This window comes from Temnothorax nylanderi, unplaced genomic scaffold, assembly GCF_030848795.1.
Source record: "Temnothorax nylanderi isolate EJ_2023f unplaced genomic scaffold, tnyl_v1.0 TNYL_tig0659_pilon, whole genome shotgun sequence".
Taxonomy (NCBI): domain Eukaryota; kingdom Metazoa; phylum Arthropoda; class Insecta; order Hymenoptera; family Formicidae; genus Temnothorax; species Temnothorax nylanderi.
Window position 1 is genome coordinate 19045 of NW_027249721.1, and position 20616 is coordinate 39660.

Below are 20616 nucleotides of genomic sequence, written 5' to 3' on the forward strand. Positions count from 1 at the left end.
GAAAGCGGAATAAACTTCTGCTGTGACGTTAATATTTTCCGGAAAAAAATACGGCCCGATAACTTGATTATCTAAAATTCTCATCCAGACATTAATATGGAATTGGCCCTGGATGTGTGTTTCCTTTCGGCAATGAGGATTTTCCTCCGCATAATGATGTTCATTATGTCTGTTTATGTCTGATAATGGAGCGTATTAATTGTTATTAATTTTTTATTAACCATTTATTCTCTCGCGGTCGATAGCAAAGAAGGATTCTCTCCAAATTTTTAGGGAATTACGTTCTTGTGATAACAAAACAATTCAGCAAGTATCTACGACAAGACGCGGTTTCCTTTAATTGTTATTATATTTTTATTAATAATTTATTCTGCAGCGACCAATAGCAAAGAACGATTCTCTCGTCTTGTCGCAAATACTTGCTGAATCGTTTTGTTATCGCAAGAACGTGATTCCCTAAAAATTTGGAGAAAATCGCTCTTTGCTGTCGACCGCTAGAGAATAAATGGTTAATAAAAAATTAATAACAATTAATACGCTCCATTATCAGACATAAACAGACATAATGAACATCATTATGCGGAGGAAAATCCTCATTGCCGAAAGGAAACACACATCCAGGGCCAATTCCATATTAATGTCTGGATGGGAATTTTAGATAATCAAGTTATCGGGCCGTATTTCTTTCCGGAAAATATTAACGTCACAGCAGAAGTTTATTCCGCTTTCCTGGAGGAAACATTACCTAATTTATTAGAAGATGTTCCATTGGCTGTATTACCAAATATTATCTTTCAACAAGATGGCCATCCTGCTCATACATCCCTTCTCGCTCGTAATATACTAAATCAAAGATTTCCTAACAGATGGATAGGCATCCATAGCACTCTGCATGAATGGCCCCCACGCTCTCCTGACCTCTAACACCTATGGATTTTTTTGTATGGGGTTACATACGAGATCAGGTTTATGAGACACTGCCACCTTGTAGAAACGAGTTTATATCTTAATATTTATATTACTGATTACTAATGATTTTTGTTTAATCTCTGCGCTTTCGACAAATTTCCATCAGACATACGAGACATTCACTTAAATTATGCGAAACATTCAATTTTAATAGACTTCAACATTGATCGGTTAAAACAGAAGCCAAAGTGACAAGGTATGAAAATACATTTTATAAAGTAAACGTGACAAACGAGGGATGCCTTATTTTTCTCTTACCAAGAAAGCTGGATCATAGTCGATCATAGTTATTATACATTATTATTTTATTATTTCAATTATTTTATTTTGCACGGAACGAAATATTTCATACAAAAATTAATATAAATTATATATATACGATATATATATATATATATATATATATAAATAATCTGAAATAAATGTTATTAGGCACAAGATCCGCTGATAACCGTTTCCATCGTTATTTATAACGATAAAAACGATTATCAGCGGATCTTATGTCTAACAACATTTATTTCAGAATATTAATATTTCATCATTAACATTAATAATTAATTCAATATACTGATGCTAATAAGCATCTTTATGTAAATAATGCTACTGAATCTCATATAAATCTACAAGAAATTTATTACTGAAAAGTATTCATTAAATATTATGATAATTTGCCTTATATAAACTATTCATTAGCATCATATTTAAAATGTATATTTTATACTAATAAACCTCTTGTTTATGAGATTAAGATTAAGATTTTTAAGATGCAGCAGCATCATTTATATAAAGAATTATATAATGCTCATTAGTATTGATATATTAAATTGATTATCAATTTAATGATAAATTATTTATTAATTAAACAAAATGAATATTGTAAGATTTGTTAATGGTAATTTCTGCCATTATTTAAACTTACATTGAATGAAATTTATTAGCCGACTTATAATTTAAATTTGCACACATATGCTAATTGCTGACTTTTGTCCTGTGCATAAACATTGTGTGCAAAAAATAATTTAAGTAATAAAATTATAATATATAATGATTATGATGGTCTATGGTACGAGCTTTTTTCGTAAGAGAGAAGATGTCTTTCGTTTTCTTAATAAAATTTATTTCATAACCTGTATTGTCATCTCGACTTCTGTTTTAACGTTACTGCTACGGAAATCCGTCACAATTGTATTGCAACTTCGGGCGCTAAAAAGTTCATTTTATTGTAAAAAAGATATGCGAGTGATTATAGGTGATGCACCGAAGTCAACGCAATTGTGAACGACCATGCGCGCCTGCTCGAATGGGCAACCCGCCGTACCGCTCTGTATCGTCTTGATACACCCTGTACAAGAAAAATAATCAGAAAAAAAATTAGAAAATAAAAAAAAATAATTTTTGCATTGTTTTTTTATAACAAAAAATAAAGTCTGAGAAATTGTGAAAAATTTGCTCATATATAATCATATTTTATATACAATTATTACAATTCCCTTACAGAAATTTAATACTGTAAGTGATTATATTTGGTTAGTGATTAATTACTTATTTTGAGTATTAAAAGTACTGTTTTTAATGATTTTAATACTCAAAATAAGTAAAATTACTAGCCAAATAATCACTTACAGTATTAAATTTCTATAAGGGTTATATATAATTAAACAATCCTAACCCCAACACTCCCTCACAAACTCTTTATATACTTTTGGTAAAAATTCGGTTCAGGGGTTTGAGATTCGGTCAATTATTTCTCGAAAAATTAGAAAAATTAAAAAAACCGGTTTTCAGAAAATCGGTAACGAAAAACTATACACATAGTGGCACTCCCCGGAAAATTCTACCCCTATTTCATATACTTTCGGTGAAAATTCAATTCAGGAGTTTGGGCTGGGCGTTGATGAGTGAGTGAGTCAGTGAGTCAGTCAGGACATCTTCCTTTATATATATAGATATATGATTATATATAAGCAAATAAATAATGCAAAAACAATAAAAAACAATGCAAAAATTATTCTTTTAATTATTTTCTAATTCTCTTTCTTTTTATTTTTCTTGTACATACGAGCAGAGATTATACAAGATAAAGAAACATACATGGCCATGGACATATTTTATATAATATTTTATATAATATCATATAATTATATATATATAAATATGTTTATATAAAAAAATTTTTACCGGGAATAGATAATGGAGCTACGAATTCAAGTATTTAACGCACAGCACGCGATATTCGCCAGCCTCGCTTCGAAGAGAAAAGATGCGTAATACCTGATGGTGTATTGTATACGAAGTATTGGACACAGAGATGTACTAGAACTGACCGGAAATGTTTGAAATGGATTCCGATCAAAATTCAATTATTCCTTAGATTTCCATTGTTTTTTTTAGAGAAAACGGAATAATTTCAATCGGAATCCATTCGGAACAGTTCCATAGAAGAACAAACTCCATTGCTACAGTTTAAAAAATGCCGCTAAATGTAATAAGTTACCCGCATTCACCCTGAAATTTCAGGGTGGAAAATTTTCCTCCTGAGGTGCACCCGGGTGAAGTTTCCGAACGACTTCATCTCTGTCACACAGGTACAACCCGAACGTTTCCGAACAGCGTAAGCCTCGACGGGTGCACCCGGGTGAAGTTTCCGAACGCAGCCTAAGTTGGGAAAAATATTCTTGTAACGGAGTCGTCCCATCGTACATATCAGGCTTGAGCTTGTAACCAAGCCTGTCACTCGCGTCCGCGGCACTTTCACTCGCGTGCACGACACTTTCCCCCGCGCGCTCGGCACGCACCCCCGCGCCGCTCGCGACTTGGGTCACCGCGTCGCGGCCGCCCGTGACTCGCGCTACCGCGCCATCCGCGACCGCGCCCCCCTCGCAAACGTCCCGCGCCCTCGCGCCGTTCGCGATTCGCATCCCCGCGCCGGGGCCGCCCGTGACTCGCGTTTCCGCACCGTCCGCGACTGCTCCTCCCTCGCGAGCGTCCCGCGCCCTCGCATCGCTCACGGCCCGCGTTTCCGCGTCCCCAGACGCTCTAATATTGAGAGGACTTAGCTGCGGGATGTCGCTGGAGTTCGTCCCACGGAGACGACGTAGCTCCTCCTCCTGGCGGCGGAACGTCTCCGCGTATTCGCGCTCCCTTCGCGCCTGTTCCTCTCGTAAGAGACGGACCTCCTGGATGACCGTCCGGAGGGTTTCTGTAACCGACGACATCGCCGTCGCTTCCGTAGCGTCCCGCTGAGGCGTCTCCACCCGAAGCCTTTTCCTTGTAGCCATGGGTACGCTCATCGTCACACGTCCGATCTCTTCGCCCGTCCGATCCCGGACGAGCCCCCAAAATGTTACGCTCGACACGCGTTCACCGCACTCGCTCAGTCACCGCACTCGCGAACGCGCCGCGCTTCCCCGTTACCGGGAATAAAGATACTCTCTGTTATATAAAAGAACGGATTTATTGCTCTAATACAACAGGACACGTCTGTCCAGTTGGAGATCCAGAGCGTAAATCTGAATATCTTAATTGTAAACAAAACAGCCGTCGCTAAGGACGATTCGCAACTTCTGCTACGGGGCGACCCGCATGAGCGCACGGTACGGGCGTGGAGCACGGGCGTAACAGTATTCATGAATGGTAAAAAACCATTAGTCACTTCCAGCCTATCTGGGATAACAATAGTTCTCCTTCTGTGAAAAATGGTAAATTGGGTTTTAGGAAAGGAGATACCAAGACCCAAGTCCGATAACCATTCCCTAATCCCATCAAAAGTATTACTCAGAGTCGATAATATTGTATCCAAGTTAGAATCTGAACATAAAAAAGCTATATCATCAGCAAACTGGATAACCTTAACATTATGTGGAATAAATTTGAGAATATCCTTTAAGTATAGTTTAAAGAGATCGGGACTAAGTACCAAACCCTGAGGAAGGCCACTCTGGATAAGACGGTTACCAAAAAATCTACCAGATTCATAGAAGTTGACATTTCTCGGACCAATCAGGTTTTTCAGAAATTTCTTATATCCTACAGGAATTTTCAGCTCATTAATCATTTTGAATAAGATTTGGGGGTTGACATTATCGTACGCACCTTTTATATCCAAAAAAAAATATGGCACCAGTCATTTAACGTAAGGCGAAGGATTTATATATCTCTACGTTAATGAATGCCAGGCAATCTTCACAGGATTTGCCCCTTCGAAAGCCAAATTGACAGTTAGAGAATACATAATCCAGCTCGAGAAACTTTTCCAACCTTTTCTTAACAAGCCTTTCCAGAACCTTGAGAACGCATGAAGCCAACGAGATTGGTCTGAACTCGTTTTTATTGGACTTCGGAATCAAAGAGACCTCAAAAAATTTCCAATGCTCCGGAAAGGAACCATCCTCCATGACCTGATTAAAAATATCAAGCAGATTAATTATAGCCGAATCAGGTAAAATCCGTAGGAGTTGGTTACTAATAAGATCTGGCCCGGGAGAACTTTTAACTTTTAGAGACAGAATAATAGTTTTTAACTCTTGAAGCGAAAATTTATCTTCAAATATAGAGGACGGTAATGAATCAGCGGTTACCTCTCTCTCAAAGGAATCAGAAACCCAAGGAGGGGCAAGGTCATCAATTGCCCTATCAATGGCCAGTAATCTACTCTCAGTAGGAGGATTAGGTCTATTAAAGAAAATACTCTTTTTGAAAGCACCGACTGTATCTCAAAAAGATTTAATATTCCAATTAAAATCAATGTCATTAATGAAATTCTGGAAATTAATTTTCTTTCTACGCCGAATCATACTTCTGCATTCTCTAGAAAACCTTCTATACTCCAAGAGATTTTCCTCAGTAGGAGAAGACTTGAACTCCTTGAAAGCTTTGCTTCTATTATATACAGCCTCCGTACACTCCTCATCCCACCAAGGCGGTCTCATCTTCTTTTTGGAATAGCCGATCGGAAAGCTCTTACAAGTACCCAACGAAGGGTCAAAAACTGTAACTTCCTTTGAGTCCATGATTTTAGCCCCTGCTCGTAGTGCACTATCAATTAAACTCTTATACCACCGCTCATACTTTCTTGTAGTAGAGTCCATGGTCGCAAAAACCCCGTTCATATTAGAATCCACTAGTTCACAAAAAAGCGTTTTATCAAGGGAAGCGATATTAAGTCTTTTTTTTACCTGGGTCATTACGAGATTCATCCACACAGTGACCAAAATGGAATTGAGTAACAATAGGAAAGTGATCACTACCCATTGGATCGTCCAAAGTATTCCAAGAATACTTCGAACTAATATCATTCGAGACTAAAGTAAGGTCAGGAACGCTAATATGGTTCATGTTATCAGAGACTTTAGTAGGGTTACCATCATTTAAATAAGAAAACCGCGAATGGACCAATACCTCCGCCAAGGCTCTTCCGTCCCGGTTCGGATGTGAAGAACCCCAAGATAAATGCTGTGTATTAAAATCACCACAAATAACTATCCCCTTAGAACTCCAGGAAGAATCTATCGAGCGAAAGAAATTCGTCCATCCAGCTTCATTTATATGAATATTGGGTGGTTTATATAAAGTAATAATAATGACTCGGTTCTGGCATAATCTGGCGCATTTAATAGAAATAACTGAATATTCCAAACCTAAAAAATCCGGGAATTTCACATCGATAAGAACTGGATCCAGCTCCTTTCTACATACAATCGCTGTACCTCCCCCCATATGGTCTCTGTCGTTTCTAAATGTACAAAAACCTTTAAACTGAAAATAACTCTGACTTTGTAGCCAAGTTTCTTGTAAACAAACAATGTCGTAATCTTTAATAAGACTCGAAAGTTCCGGTTGTTTGTTAGAAGCACTTCTGATATTCCATTGCAAAACTTTAAGAGAGTTAGAGAACATGATACAAGTAATATATTCAAAAGAACTAAATTAATCAGCAAGTACAATTAACCAACGAGCCATCAGTTATTATTATTATTGACAACCGCGGATTCATCGCTAAAAAGAACTCTCATATATTCCACAAGGGCTAAGTTTCTATCCCTCTCATTCGAATTAGAAATATATATCTTCTTTAAATCTTCTATTATAATATCAGGGCGAGGAAAAGCAACAGCAACATCTATACCGAACGGACTCCGAGTCTCTGCTACCCCATTTAGGGGAGTTTCCAATTGATAATTCTCATTGGGAGCCTTTAATGTCTCATTACGGGATGAATCCGTGTCAGAAAGACTGCTATGTGTAGATTTCCTAGCCCTCCTCAAAGGGGGAACATCCGCTCGAGAAAGTCGAGACGGGAGTCGACGGACGACGCCCAGACTCCGCCCCATCCACAAAAGACCCGAAATTCCAACCGCGAAAAGCAGCAGATCTCAACAGTCTCTCCGCCTGATTACAGGAAGTAATCCTCTTCGAGAGGATCAAATTCTTGGCTCTAAATTGTGAAACGTTGGCAAATGCCATAACGGTATTAATAATTTTATGTTTCAGAAATATAGGACAGGACACATCCGAGGAATAATGGCCGCTCTTACAATTAATACAAGTTACTTCCGCGTTCGATTTATCACATGACTCTGATGTGTGGCTGCCTCTACAGTACCCACAGGTCAGTTCACCTCTGCAAAATGCAGATGAATGGGCCCATTTGGAGCACTTAATACATCTTCGAACTCTGTTTATAAAGGGATGTACTTTACACTTCACCTTATAAAAAAGGACTGATTCCGGCAACAAATTAGACATAAATGTAATTTTAATTGACAAAGAATCCTTGAGCTCGTTACTGTCTCTCTTATCGCGGAATTTCAGCCTCTCGATTGAATGTATACTAATATCTTCTTCCAAGAGCGTCAAGTTTTCCAAAAGTTCACCCTCAGAGAATGAAGGATCAATGCCTCTAATAGTTCCAGATCTAAATATCTTATAGTTGGGGATATACGCCACCCAAAGGGGGGGTAATATTCCACTTGATTCAACTAATCTATTTGCTTCAGTACAACTATTAAATTCAATACACACTGTATTTTTGCCCAATTTTCTAATAACTTTGATATTATTGAAGTTTTTGCACAATGATTTCCCTATGCTCATTGGGTGTAAATTACCTATGTTAGATACCTCAGAATCATTCGGAGATAATGATTCAATATGTACTATGAATGGGGCCATACTGTAATTGTTATATCTATTAGCCTTCTGTGCCGCAATGAATTGTGTTCTTTTCGGAATCTCTATAGAACCCCCTTCAGAGGGTCTTACAGTTTTATTCAGAGGAGAGAGAGAGGTATCCATATCCGAGTTATTCTTGTTAATATCTTTGTTACGATTTGGCGAAATACGAGACAAAGTTCTATTTAGGATAGAAGAAGAGGGATCCAAAAGAGATTCCTCCGGGCCCTTATCACATCTTTGTCTTTTTTCCTCTTTCTTAGAATTAGGAGATTTATCCTCAAAGGAAAGATTCTTCTTCTTAATATTCTTCGGCATTATCACCAAGTTCTCACCAAAATAGCATTCCTAAATAAGATATCTAATACTAAATTTATAAAATTATTAATACAAAATAAGAAATGGAACCAATTACTGAATGTACAAAATACGGTCTAATGTACTAAATTAATAGAATACAATATGCAAAATAAACAATCAACTAAGATAATATATAAATGACTGAGCTGTACAAAGTCGCCGAATACACAACGCTATATCTGCCGAAATCAAACATAAGGATCAAAATAAATCAACAGACTCTCGTCCAAAAATAATAAATATGACTCATAAAAAAGAAAAAACTTGAGTATATAAAGGAATGAAGATATACATAATCGATCATTTTAAGCTCTACCCAGTGAACACAGTTATATTGACATTATGTTGCTGTAACAAAATAAAATGTAACAAGTAATATTACAAAAGCATTTCTTGTAAGTTACTGGTTAGTTATTATTTCCTACTCATGTACATAACATGTTATATTGCTTGTTTCATTACGGTTACATATGAGAAATATTGTTTGTTATTATTAATTAAATTGAATGGAATATAAATATTCTGTTATTTGTTATATTTATGTTATATTTTTGCGAACCTTACATATATTATATATATATATATATACACATATGATAGCAGAAAGGAGAGGTAGCAGAAATTTTTATAATAAAAATACAAAATAAATGTACTTATTTGCTCATTTTTATTAATACAACATTACAAGATAACCTGTGCACAATACGCTAATATTATTTTTTATAAACAATAAAAAGTTTTGTACAGTCTTTGGTATTCAATACTAAAGTTAATATATAATAAACTTTGGCTTATAGAAAATATTTCCCATGTAGCAACTGATTGTGAGTATATTTTGCTTGATTCAGATAAACCTACTTTTTTACATCAAAATCGATTGAATCAAGCAGTAAACACAACTGTTACATGGAAAAATAAATATTTTTCGGACAAAGTTACCCTAATGGGCCAGTTAACCTATTTTACAGTACTTAAAAACATTAAATACTTACGAACATTTTTTTAACCTTTGGCATTCAATACAAATAAAATATGTAATGCATTTAATACTTGCTAATAAAAATTTTTTTAATCTTTGGAATTCAACACAAATAAAATATGTAATGCATTTAAAAATGTGTAGTAAACTTAAAAGTAATGGACAAGAATAAGAATACCATATAGCAGGCTGTTTGTTCTGCTTTTAATTTTAATTCTCCTTTTCCTCTCGATTTTTCCGTTGCTTTGCAAATCGGAACCACTCCGCAGATATTGTATCCAGGTCTTTTTCTGTTACAACGTGATGTCCCAAAATGACGTCTATAAAGAAAGGCAAAATCCTTTGAATTGTGTTCATTATGCAAATATATTACAAAAAATATATAGGTGAATATACCTTTCATTACTGTAATCACCAATAATTTTGATACAGCAAAATTTTGTCTGCGTCCTTTCCAGGAACATTTCATTGCACATTCATTAGAAAAGACTTTTGCCAAAATATTTCTAACATGTTCTCTCGGTGAATGGCCTCCGATTTTTTGTAAAAAAGCTTCCTGTGTGTGTGAAATAAAACGATTTTATTAAGTATGCAAATAGAATCAAATTTTGTTTTGTTGTACTTACATATTCATTATATAAAGTTTTGTCATTTTTCAACTCAGCTTCGATTTTTTTAATATCATCAACACATTTTAATGGTAAAAACGTCTTAATTCTTTCTGTATTAGATTTATTTTGACCGTTGCGAATATATTTGTTAGTCAGTTGTGCTGAAACATCATCTAATTCCAGGTGCATATCTGCTACAGCCCGCATTAAATTTTCGACATTTCCTGGAATAAAATAATATTATAATATTTATAAATAAAAAAAGGATAAATCTGGATAAAGTAAAATTTTTATTTATTTCTTACTTTGTAGTTCTATACAACGCAATCAATTTTATATAATGATAAATATGAGACAGAAGTAGATGTTTTTTGGCTTTAATGGCAATATTATACTATACTTCCAAATAACATATTCGTTTAATTTTAAAATATGACAAATATTGTATTTTTAAAAACGTATTTGTACGTGGAATTGGTACATTTATTAATTTATATAAATGTTTACAGTAAAAAGAAAAGAACTTTACCGTCAATTCTCTCCAGGAAATTTAATACAGTATTATTTTCTGTGCTCTTGTTCGTATTCCACGTCCTTTCAGAACCACTACTTTCACTTTTAGATGCTGACATTTCAGAATGTTCTCTAACTAATTCACGCCCAGTTGTCTGCATCACTGAAATCCAAATTTAAAAAGATCCGTGTATGTTTTAGGGTTAAAATATAAAAAAATGCAAACTTACCATCGTTTTAATTATTATTTGTTACAGATTTAACGCCAATATTAGCATTATTTTGGGAACTCTGTATTTCTAGATCTGTAGGCCATGCAGGAAGAGCTTTATCAATGTTCTGTTCGTTCCCCGTAAGATCATCTTCAGATTGTTCTTTGTTAATAGGTACATTTACTTTTTTTCTACCATAAACTTTCATATTCTTAGAACTGGATCTACGATTTTTCTTATCATTGTTCCTTTCTTCATTTTCATCTGTATCTGAATGATTGACGTGAATAGGTTTCTTTTTACGTTGCCCTTTACCCATGCGTTGATCATCCGTTGATGTATAATTATCATCTTCTGCAGCTTTTCTCGCTTTCTCTACTGACGCTAAGAAAAAGACAAGAAATGAAATAGTGCACAAATATATATATACTACAAACAGTTTCATAAATAAAGGTTATAATTCTTACCAAAGTATTTTTGTATTTTCACAGAGATTAAGCTCCACGACTTTTTGTCAGGGTCCGCCCGTTTCGATATTAACGTTGATACGTTTTTTACAGAGGTTGGTGGCCACCAGCACATAACTTCATTGTCATCTTCATGTATCCAGTTTGTCGGCACTTCCGACACGGTATTGTCGATAAAACACACAACTGCATAAGCCATTCTACTAAACAAATAAGAATTTTGTGTGTATCAGACATTGCTTATGGGCCCCATGGCAAAATTGTAGAGTTTCTTTTACTGAATTTCTTATATTCTTCAATGATATATAGTCTATGTATAGGAAAATTCGTATTAACCTGTACATACCTTTATACTAGACTGCAATTATTGCACTCAGGTATAGGCATGCGACGGTGTTACCGCGAAAATCACGTACACGTTTGGATACTTCCAGATTCTAGATACTTCGGATGACAAAGACCGGTGAGGGATCCGCTGCTGCCGGCACGAACCCGCCACGAGCGAGTCATGTGGGGTAATTGACCAATGAGCGCTCGCGGGGTCACTAAGGCGCGAAATGCGCACGCTGACGTAGGCAAACGCGGGAGATTTAAATACGGCCTGAGACTCACGTCTACGTTTACACCTTCTTCGCTTCATTTAGCGACGCTTTTCTTGGGCTGCATTCCGAGTTGCGCATGTGGGCATCGCTCCATCTTCGTTTGATATACGATGTGCAACGAAAATGGAGTGATGTTTGCAGCGCTTCATGCGTGGCTCGGAACGGACCCTTGTACGCGCTTAGTTGCGGAGTAGCGTTATTGGCTCCTGATTTAAGGCGCCAAATTTGATTGCTGTTTTTGATATATATATTTTTTTTACAAATAATAAACCTTTATTTATTATAAATAAAAATAAAGTTTAGTTTCTTGTAAATTTTATAACTGTTCTATTTTTATTCTATTCTAAATACAATAATATTGAGGTTAAAACAGCGAAACAAAATTAATATTTTTTTCTTGCATTTTCCCTACTTTTACAACGTACTTGATTTTATTCAATGTCAGTCTTTTTAGCACCATTTTGAAAATAGTGAAATAATATGTGCAAAAATCATAAAAAATAAAAAAATAAATATTACCTTTAGACGGCGAGTACAAGAGAAAATAATGTACTTCATCGAAAAAACGCTTCTTAACAACATAGACATTTTGTGGAAATCACGTTTCTGTTTCGTGAAACTGAAAATAAGTAAATTTAATAAGTAAATTTTTCTCTTTTCATTGTACAATTGTATGTTCAAGTATACTGCATTATTAAAATTATCGTTAATACGTACATTTAAATAGAAATATTAGGTATATTAGAAAAAAATTATTCACATGCAATAAACAAAAAACTCTTATTATATTAAAATATTTATTTGCCATACATAATTGTTAATTGTCATGATGAAGCAATGGGACAATTGCTGACGTATCTCGTCCTGAATTAATTTTTAGACACTTGTTTTTAACTTCAGAGAGCAAAATAGTAACATTTTCATCATTTGAAGAATTATTAATTTCACAAATATTAAGTCTGAAGGAGTTACAAGGTTCTGTAAACAACGGCTTAATTGCTGAAAATAAATCACCAATAAGATATAGTTCATTCTCATTTATGATAATTTGGCTTACAACTAGTATCGCATTAGTTTTTAACAAACAGCAGTTATTCGGGTGTTTACTTGTAATTGTGAAATCTTTAAGTTCAATGCACTTAATATGCGTTCCTGTCTGTGCATAATGTATAATTGGATATGATTTTGATTTTTTTACAACGGGAATTTCATTTTCTTCGTGCAATCTATTATATATTTGTTCCAATGGCTTTGGAGAATTTTGAACTTTGTCTCGTAAACTTTTTAAATAGTTTTCAAACTTGAAACAGCTAAATTTGTCTAATGGGCCAAAAGTTTTAACTTCGTTAGGCAAATGTAATAAATTGTGGATATTATATGACATGAATTGTCGTCCGTACAAAACTTCATAATTCTTAACAAAATATTCTAATAACTGACGAGCATAATCGTTTAATGCTATACATGTATTCGGATCACATAATATTCTTATTGCAATACTCAATGTAAGAAAATGAATATAATATGCAGCAGACAGTATTGACTTCAAAATTACTGGGCCTACATAAAGCAAAAATAATCGGAATTCTGTAGCCTTCCACTTATCGACCTCTGTTAAAGTGCGAGGTAATCTTGAAAATTCAGATGAAATTGACGATTTAGTTGCTACAGTTGCATCAGACAAATATTTTTGATTATTTTTACTTAAACGACTATTGTTCGGACCTTTCACCCAGAAAAGGAGAAGACGTTTCATAACTCCTAAACATATTAAGTGCATGTAATCAATTGCAATTTGAATAACCATATCAATATTTAGTTCCTGTAAAATTGTATCACCTGTATGGTGTTCTTCTTGTTGTTTATTACGAAATGATTCGTCGGTTCTCATTGTAAAATTTGTTTCTGGGAAAACTACGGAGTTAATGTATTCTCCTTCCTGAGTACATTTATGACAGCAAAAATAGCCAGAATGGCTTTTTGTAGACATCACAAAAGCCATTGCTGGAGCATCACAGACAATGCCTGCAATTTCAACTAAACATTTCTTTCCGTTGTAAAAAAAACCATTTTGTTGAATTTCTGTCACTTCATTAACAAAAGGTCGTAAAAATTCATTTGCATTTGTTGGTTTCGAGTACCCGTGATAAATTCCTACAGCGAAAGGTCTTATATAAACATCCGCTTGGATGGACACCAAAATAGGCCAAAATTGGCTCCCGGAACTTTTCGACAAAGACATTCCGTCACAGTTAATTAACAATTTCACAGAATCTGGAACTTGTACGAAATATTTTTCTATTGACCGCTGAAGACCGACGACAAGTCCAAAATGTACATAAGAACCGTTTCCCACCGTTGTCGTAATTTCACTAATTCGGGGTGTGTGCATTAAAGTTCGGACGTCTTGAGGCAAAGTTTTATGTCCATTATTACGCAATATTGTTAATAATTTTTTAACAGATCTGTGGGAAATCCTCTCTGTATTTACCCAAGATCGTAATTCATTTTGTAAATTGTTTTCACCTTTGTTTTCATCAAAATCCAAATTTTGGATTTCTATATCATCAATCTCTGAGAAATTTGAACCTGAAGAGGCAGTATGTTGCTCCATTTCAATCTGCAACGCATCTTCTTCATAATTCTCAACTACAGGTGAAGTACGTGAAGTGACAGATGAAAACTCTGAATTCGAAGAGCAGAGACGTCCAAAATTGTCACCAACGGTTGATTCGTTGTTAGTAACATTAATAGATGTCGAATGAGTTGGAGTGTTTATTTCCACACAGACTACATCGTCTAATGCAAGATCTGAAGAAGGACCACTATTTGTAGAGATATCCGTATTTCTGTAGGATTCAATTTTTTGACGAATTAGCTGATTTCTTCGTCTCTTCGACAAATATTGTAGGTCTTTTGGCATTTTTTAATAATAATTACCACTAAAATTAAATTAAATTTTTATATTTAATGAAATAACCCAAAAATATAGTAAGAATTAATTAATATATAAACATAATGCGTATATTTATGATTTTTTGTAATAACTTCTCATTGCACATACCTGGTATTATATTTATAGCTATATATGTTTGTTCTCGTTTGGTCACTACCGTCGATCAACACGTGCCTTTTGTCCTTCTCAAGGATATTTGTGGTTATTTGGCACATTTCTCTAATGTTCCTCTAGCCCCCGCAACAAATCTCTTTTCCGACAGTTTTAATCACTTTGGTCCAATTAAAGGTTAAGAGCAACACGTGCTTTCTCCACGGCGGTTTAAGACCATCGACGCATATGTCGATATGTCGCATATGTCGATATGTCGCATATGTCGATTCTATATATATATATATATATATATATATATATATATATATGATGTATAAGTATAAGCCTTAATAATCAGTATAGTTTTAGCCTAAACGGGAACTTTCACTATGGCTGCGTTCGGGAAGCGAGCTATCAACCTTAAAGGATATATAATTGTATTCTTATTACGTCTAATCAGCGATAAAAATAGTATGACTCGATTTGATTATTATGATCCATTTTCTGACCCCTGATGGACAATAAGTATACGCAGTGTGCAAAATTAATATAACATTAACGTGTTTTGCAAATAACGTTTGTAATATCATCTATGTCTTACAAATTACATTTTCGTAATATTACAAATCTTCTTATGCAATATTACCTAAATATAAGTTTTTATATATCCAATATGTATTCTAAATGTAAATCTGGTAATATTACTTATAAATAACCTCTTATATTATAGTTACGTTGTACAGAGTATAACAGACGTAATATTACTTGTAACTTCTCAGTTATAAAACTGTTAGAAACTGTGTTCGCTGGGTATCAAGCCCCGTGAGGAGACTCACCATCCTTTGAGACGCAATGACTTAACTTTAATGGCTAATCTCCACCTCTCCAAGTCAGAGTGAGTATCTTTGAGACTTTGTAAGATTCAGTCACGTATTTCAGACTAGACTCATTCCTCTACGTTCCATCACGTTTCCCCTTCCGCCAAGTTCCGTACGCAATGAACACTCCTCACCGCACGTCCGATCCCTACGGCGCACAGTGGTCCCAAATCCCAAAAAGCCGGCCAAAAGTCGAAAAAAAGTATTTTTTCTAGGGACTTTTAATGGTTGGAATAGTAGTAGTGGTACACCTAGTATGTATTATGACCGTTAAGAAAGGGGAAGCGTCCCTACCTGGCTTAGGAACGCATTCCGTTCGTGAGCGTCGGGCCTGCCGCATTGTTTACTCGTCGCGCGTCGAAAATAACACAGAGTTCAGACGCGTGTAGAATCGCGAAAAGTTAACGGATTTGGATTCTGCAAAATGGATTCTTCTCCAGAAAGTAAGTACAATTTGAATGTGTTGCTCGAAATTATTATTAACAATGTATGAAATAGTAAGTCATTAATAAAAGTAGTGGTATATTTCTTGGTCACGTTCTGAAAAGTCGTGTTAGAAAAAGCAATAAGTCAAAACCCTTGTCGACCCCGGCTCTTAAACCAAATCCCTGGCGAAAATAAGAAGCTTTATAAAGCGTTGACAACCGTTCAATGAGGGTTTTTTGAGAGTTTATACGCTTTCAAACTTTATAAGAACGCTTAAACAACGCCGTTGGGTTTTTCAAACGCTGTAGCGTTGCAATTTCCGCTCTACGAACTCTCTACTGACCGTTTCTAAACTCTCAATGAACTTCCGCAAACGCTCACTTCTCATTTTCGCCAGGGATAGAAATTGTTGCTTAGACATTTCTTCAAAACATATCCAAAAATTAATTCTTCTATTAATGTTATTTTTCCATTTTCTACAGAACCTCTGGATAATACCGAACAAATTTCTTTCACGAGAAAGGAAATTTTCATATTTGTGAAATCGGTATTGAACGGAAATATCAACGTGGTCACTGACATTGTTGAAATGGAGGTGTCAAAAAAATTGAAGCATCCATACATTTTGCCGAAATCCCCATACGCGGTTGAACTATTGATTCCACCTTCAGTTACAGAATCAAGTGAGATTTCTTCAAATAATACTAGCGATGCATCTGACGATGATGACAATTCACAGGACAGCGATTAATTGTAAGAGATGCTAAAATTATATCGATTAGAAATGAAAGAATGAAAGAAATATATTATAAATGTTCATTGTCATTGTAATAATGATTAATTACTTTATTCCAATCCTCTTCTTCCCAAATCTTCAAATGTCAACTGTCATTACATTTTCCATTTAATTTATTCACAATCATAATTTCCAAAATTTGACTTTATATTCACTATCAGCAACGTTGAAGACTCCTAAAAAATAAATTCCGTGCAAATCGAATTGACTTTCCACAAAGTAGCCGTCCACATCGAGTCCACCATTTTGTTTTTTAGGAATATTTTTACTTATTCGTAATCAGCGACCTCGAAAATTTCTATGCAGGAAATTTGAAAGAAATTTAATGATTATTCGCCATGGCGCCATTTTTGAGCTATACTGGAGTCGCGATTTTTTTTTTTTTTTTTTGAAATTTGACTTCGAACTCGTGGTCAGCGACCCCAAAAATCCCCGAGTACAGACTTTCACCCGAATTAAATACGTTTTTGACTTTTGGCCGGCTTTTTGGGATTTGGGACCACTGTGCGGCGGCTCACGGCGGCTCACGGCGGACTCCCACACACGCGAGCCAATTGAAGATCTGGCGACCGCAGGATGACGAAGCGTCTGACGATGATGCAGATGACGTAGAGTCCCTGTTGAAAGCATCTACGAGTGAAGGTAGAATTCCTGATCGAGAGGACGAAGAGACCATGAAAGCCCAAAATGAGGAACAGCAGGACACGGTGGAGAGCGCTGAGAACCTGCAGCCGCGGCGTTTAACAAGGGAGAGACGCCAACCTGCGCATCTGCGAGATTTTGCTACATCATTACCCGAGGACGAGTAATTAGCAGAATGGCCGAGTGATAACGAGCGAGTACTGACAAGGGAACGGTCGGGGGTGTCCGAGACCGATTTGGATGCGCTTTGGATATGTTGTTGAGCATCAAAAAATATTAGACTCGTATTTTTTTTTGCGGCTTATCTCGACGTTTATTGGTCGAAAAAACCCGATTTAGAACCTACCCGATTTGGATGCGCTTTGAATATGTTGTTGAGCATCAAAAAACATTAGACACGTGTTTTTTTTTGCGGCGTATCTCGACGTTTAGGGGTTGAAACAACCCCTCGAAAATAACGGATTTTATAGTTTTTAGCGAATATCTTCGAAAATATAAGGCGTATGAAAAAAAGTTTGGTACAAAAGGTTTATGGCTTTTTGTGCTCTTTACAATGGCGTAATCAGATTTTTCAAATTTGTCACATTTTTTAATTTAACCCCTCTCCCACCTATTATTTTTGCCAAATATAACAATTTTTCCAACGCAAATTTAAGAGCGTCAAATGCCAAATACATCCATGTGTATTTTTTATTATGATACCATTATTAGATTTTTGGCAAGACGAGATGATATGTGGTATAGGCGTCGCCCTGTAGGTAGGAGTTGCGTTATTTCTGTTCAGTTGCGCCGTACGCTTAAAAATTTCCATTTCAACTCCGGGATGACCGAAAGCGCTGATGCAAAGGCCAGCGCAAGGCACTGACAGCGAGAGGTTAACGCTATTTCGAGAGTCCTAGACTAGCAACGGAATGTGAACAGATGTGCTGTGTCAGATGTGCTGTGTTCAGCACATGCTGTGTCAGAACAGCTGTCATGAACATGTAAGTGCATTTTTATTGTTAACTTTTATTGGTTTCTTACGCCTGTTACTTTTTTCTTTGATATTGAATATAACTTTTTATTCAGCTCTTACTCAATCTTTGCCAGTCTTGCCAGTGACTATATAATCTTTTTCGTTCATAAAATGTCACGTTGTAAGCACCTACTATAGTATATTATGCACCAAGGAGAGAAAGCAGCGTTTTTCAGACGAGTGTGAAGTTTGCCACCCGATCCAAAGGCGAGAGCGGCAAATCACACTCGTCTGAAAAACGCTGCTTTCTCTCCTTGGTGCATAATATACTATAGTAGGTGCTTACAATGTGACATTTTATGAACAAAAAAGATTATATAGTCACTGGCAAGACTGGCAAAGATTGAGTAAGAGCTGAATAAAAAGTTATATTCAATATCAAAGAAAAAAGTAACAAGCGTAAGAAACCAATAAAAGTTAACAATAAAAATGCACTTACATGTTCATGACAACTGTTCTGACACAGCATGTGCTGAACACAGCACATCTGACACAGCACATCTGTTCACATTCCGTTGCTAGTCTAGGACTCTCGAAATAGCGTTAACCTCTCGCTGTCAGTGCCTTGCGCTGGCCTTTGCATCAGCGCTTTCGGTCATCCCGGAGTTGAAATGGAAATTTTTAAGCGTACGGCGCAACTGAACAGAAATAACGCAACTCCTACCTACAGGGCGACGCCTATACCACATATCATCTCGTCTTGCCAAAAATCTAATAATGGTATCATAATAAAAATACACATGGATGTATTTGGCATTTGACGCTCTTAAATTTGCGTTGGAAAAATTGTTATATTTGGCAAAAATAATAGGTGGGAGTGGGGTTAAATTAAAAAATGTGACAAATTTGAAAAATCTGATTACGCCATTGTAAAGAGCACAAAAAGCCATAAACCTTTTGTACCAAACTTTTTTTCATACGCCTTATATTTTCGAAGATATTCGCTAAAAACTATAAAATCCGTTATTTTCGAGGGGTTGTTTCAACCCCTAAACGTCGAGATACGCCGCAAAAAAAAAACACGTGTCTAATGTTTTTTGATGCTCAACAACATATTCAAAGCGCATCCAAATCGGGTAGGTTCTAAATCGGGTTTTTTCGACCAATAAACGTCGAGATAAGCCGCAAAAAAAAAATACGAGTCTAATATTTTTTGATGCTCAACAACATATCCAAAGCGCATCCAAATCGGTCTCGGACACCCCCGACCGTTCCCTTGTGAGTGAGAGAGATAGAGATGAGCGTGCAATGGCAGTGGCTAATAACCGAGCGAAACGGCGAGAGCCAATGAGCGAGCGAGCGTGATGGTGAAGAGAGTGTGTGTGAGCGCGGGAGAGGGAGTCGAGAGGAGGAAGTCGATCGAGGGAACTCGAGATAGAGAGAGGTGTGCGTGAAATCCGAACGAAGGGCCAATGCCCGTTAAAACCGAGTGCGTACGAATAACAGCGAGTACTCCCTTGTATCAGTTATTAGAGTTATATTAAAGCCTTTATTCTATTCCTAACACACCCCTTTTCCGAGTTCTGATTCTTGTGAGCCTTACGCGACGACATCCTGAGTACGTGGTGCTTGGACAGAGATAGTTCGAGTTGAGATAATAAACCACCTTGAGCTAAACCATTATAGTTATCACGATATACATTTTTCTTATTAAAATATACCCATATAGCCACGTCTGCTAAGAGCAGGCTTTACAAACTGTGTGCAGCATGCTATACTGACATAATTTTTGCAGTAGCAAAGCATGATCTGCTGTGTCAGATGTATGCGTAGAAATGAAATAGAAATCTAGCAGAATGTGATATCATGATACCAGATCGCGAAGGCACGTTGTGCGCGATTTCTGCTGCATGCGTTTTTGTGATTACTTACATATTGTGGCAGCAGATCGTGCTGCTAGAAAATAATTAAGCTTAATTATGAGGAC

The 20616-nt window shown here is 36.0% G+C and overlaps 2 long non-coding RNA genes across 3 annotated transcripts; one reads left to right on the forward strand and one right to left on the reverse strand.

Annotated features, from left to right (window-relative positions):
- Positions 1-9710: 9710 nt before the first annotated feature.
- On the reverse strand, positions 9711-11805 carry LOC139784676 (uncharacterized). 2 transcript variants are annotated; one of them, XR_011721632.1, is made up of 7 exons: positions 11628-11805; positions 11282-11481; positions 10833-11198; positions 10619-10765; positions 10105-10313; positions 9875-10034; positions 9711-9798 (listed from the first exon to the last, which is right to left on the reverse strand). It is a non-coding gene; the product is annotated as an uncharacterized lncRNA (long non-coding RNA). The 2 variants fall into 2 exon arrangements; XR_011721631.1 differs by having other exon boundaries at positions 11282-11804.
- A 3689-nt stretch (positions 11806-15494) lies between these two features.
- On the forward strand, positions 15495-18380 carry LOC139784677 (uncharacterized). Its single transcript, XR_011721633.1, has 3 exons — positions 15495-15827; positions 16026-16253; positions 16719-18380. It is a non-coding gene; the product is annotated as an uncharacterized lncRNA (long non-coding RNA).
- Positions 18381-20616: the final 2236 nt, after the last annotated feature.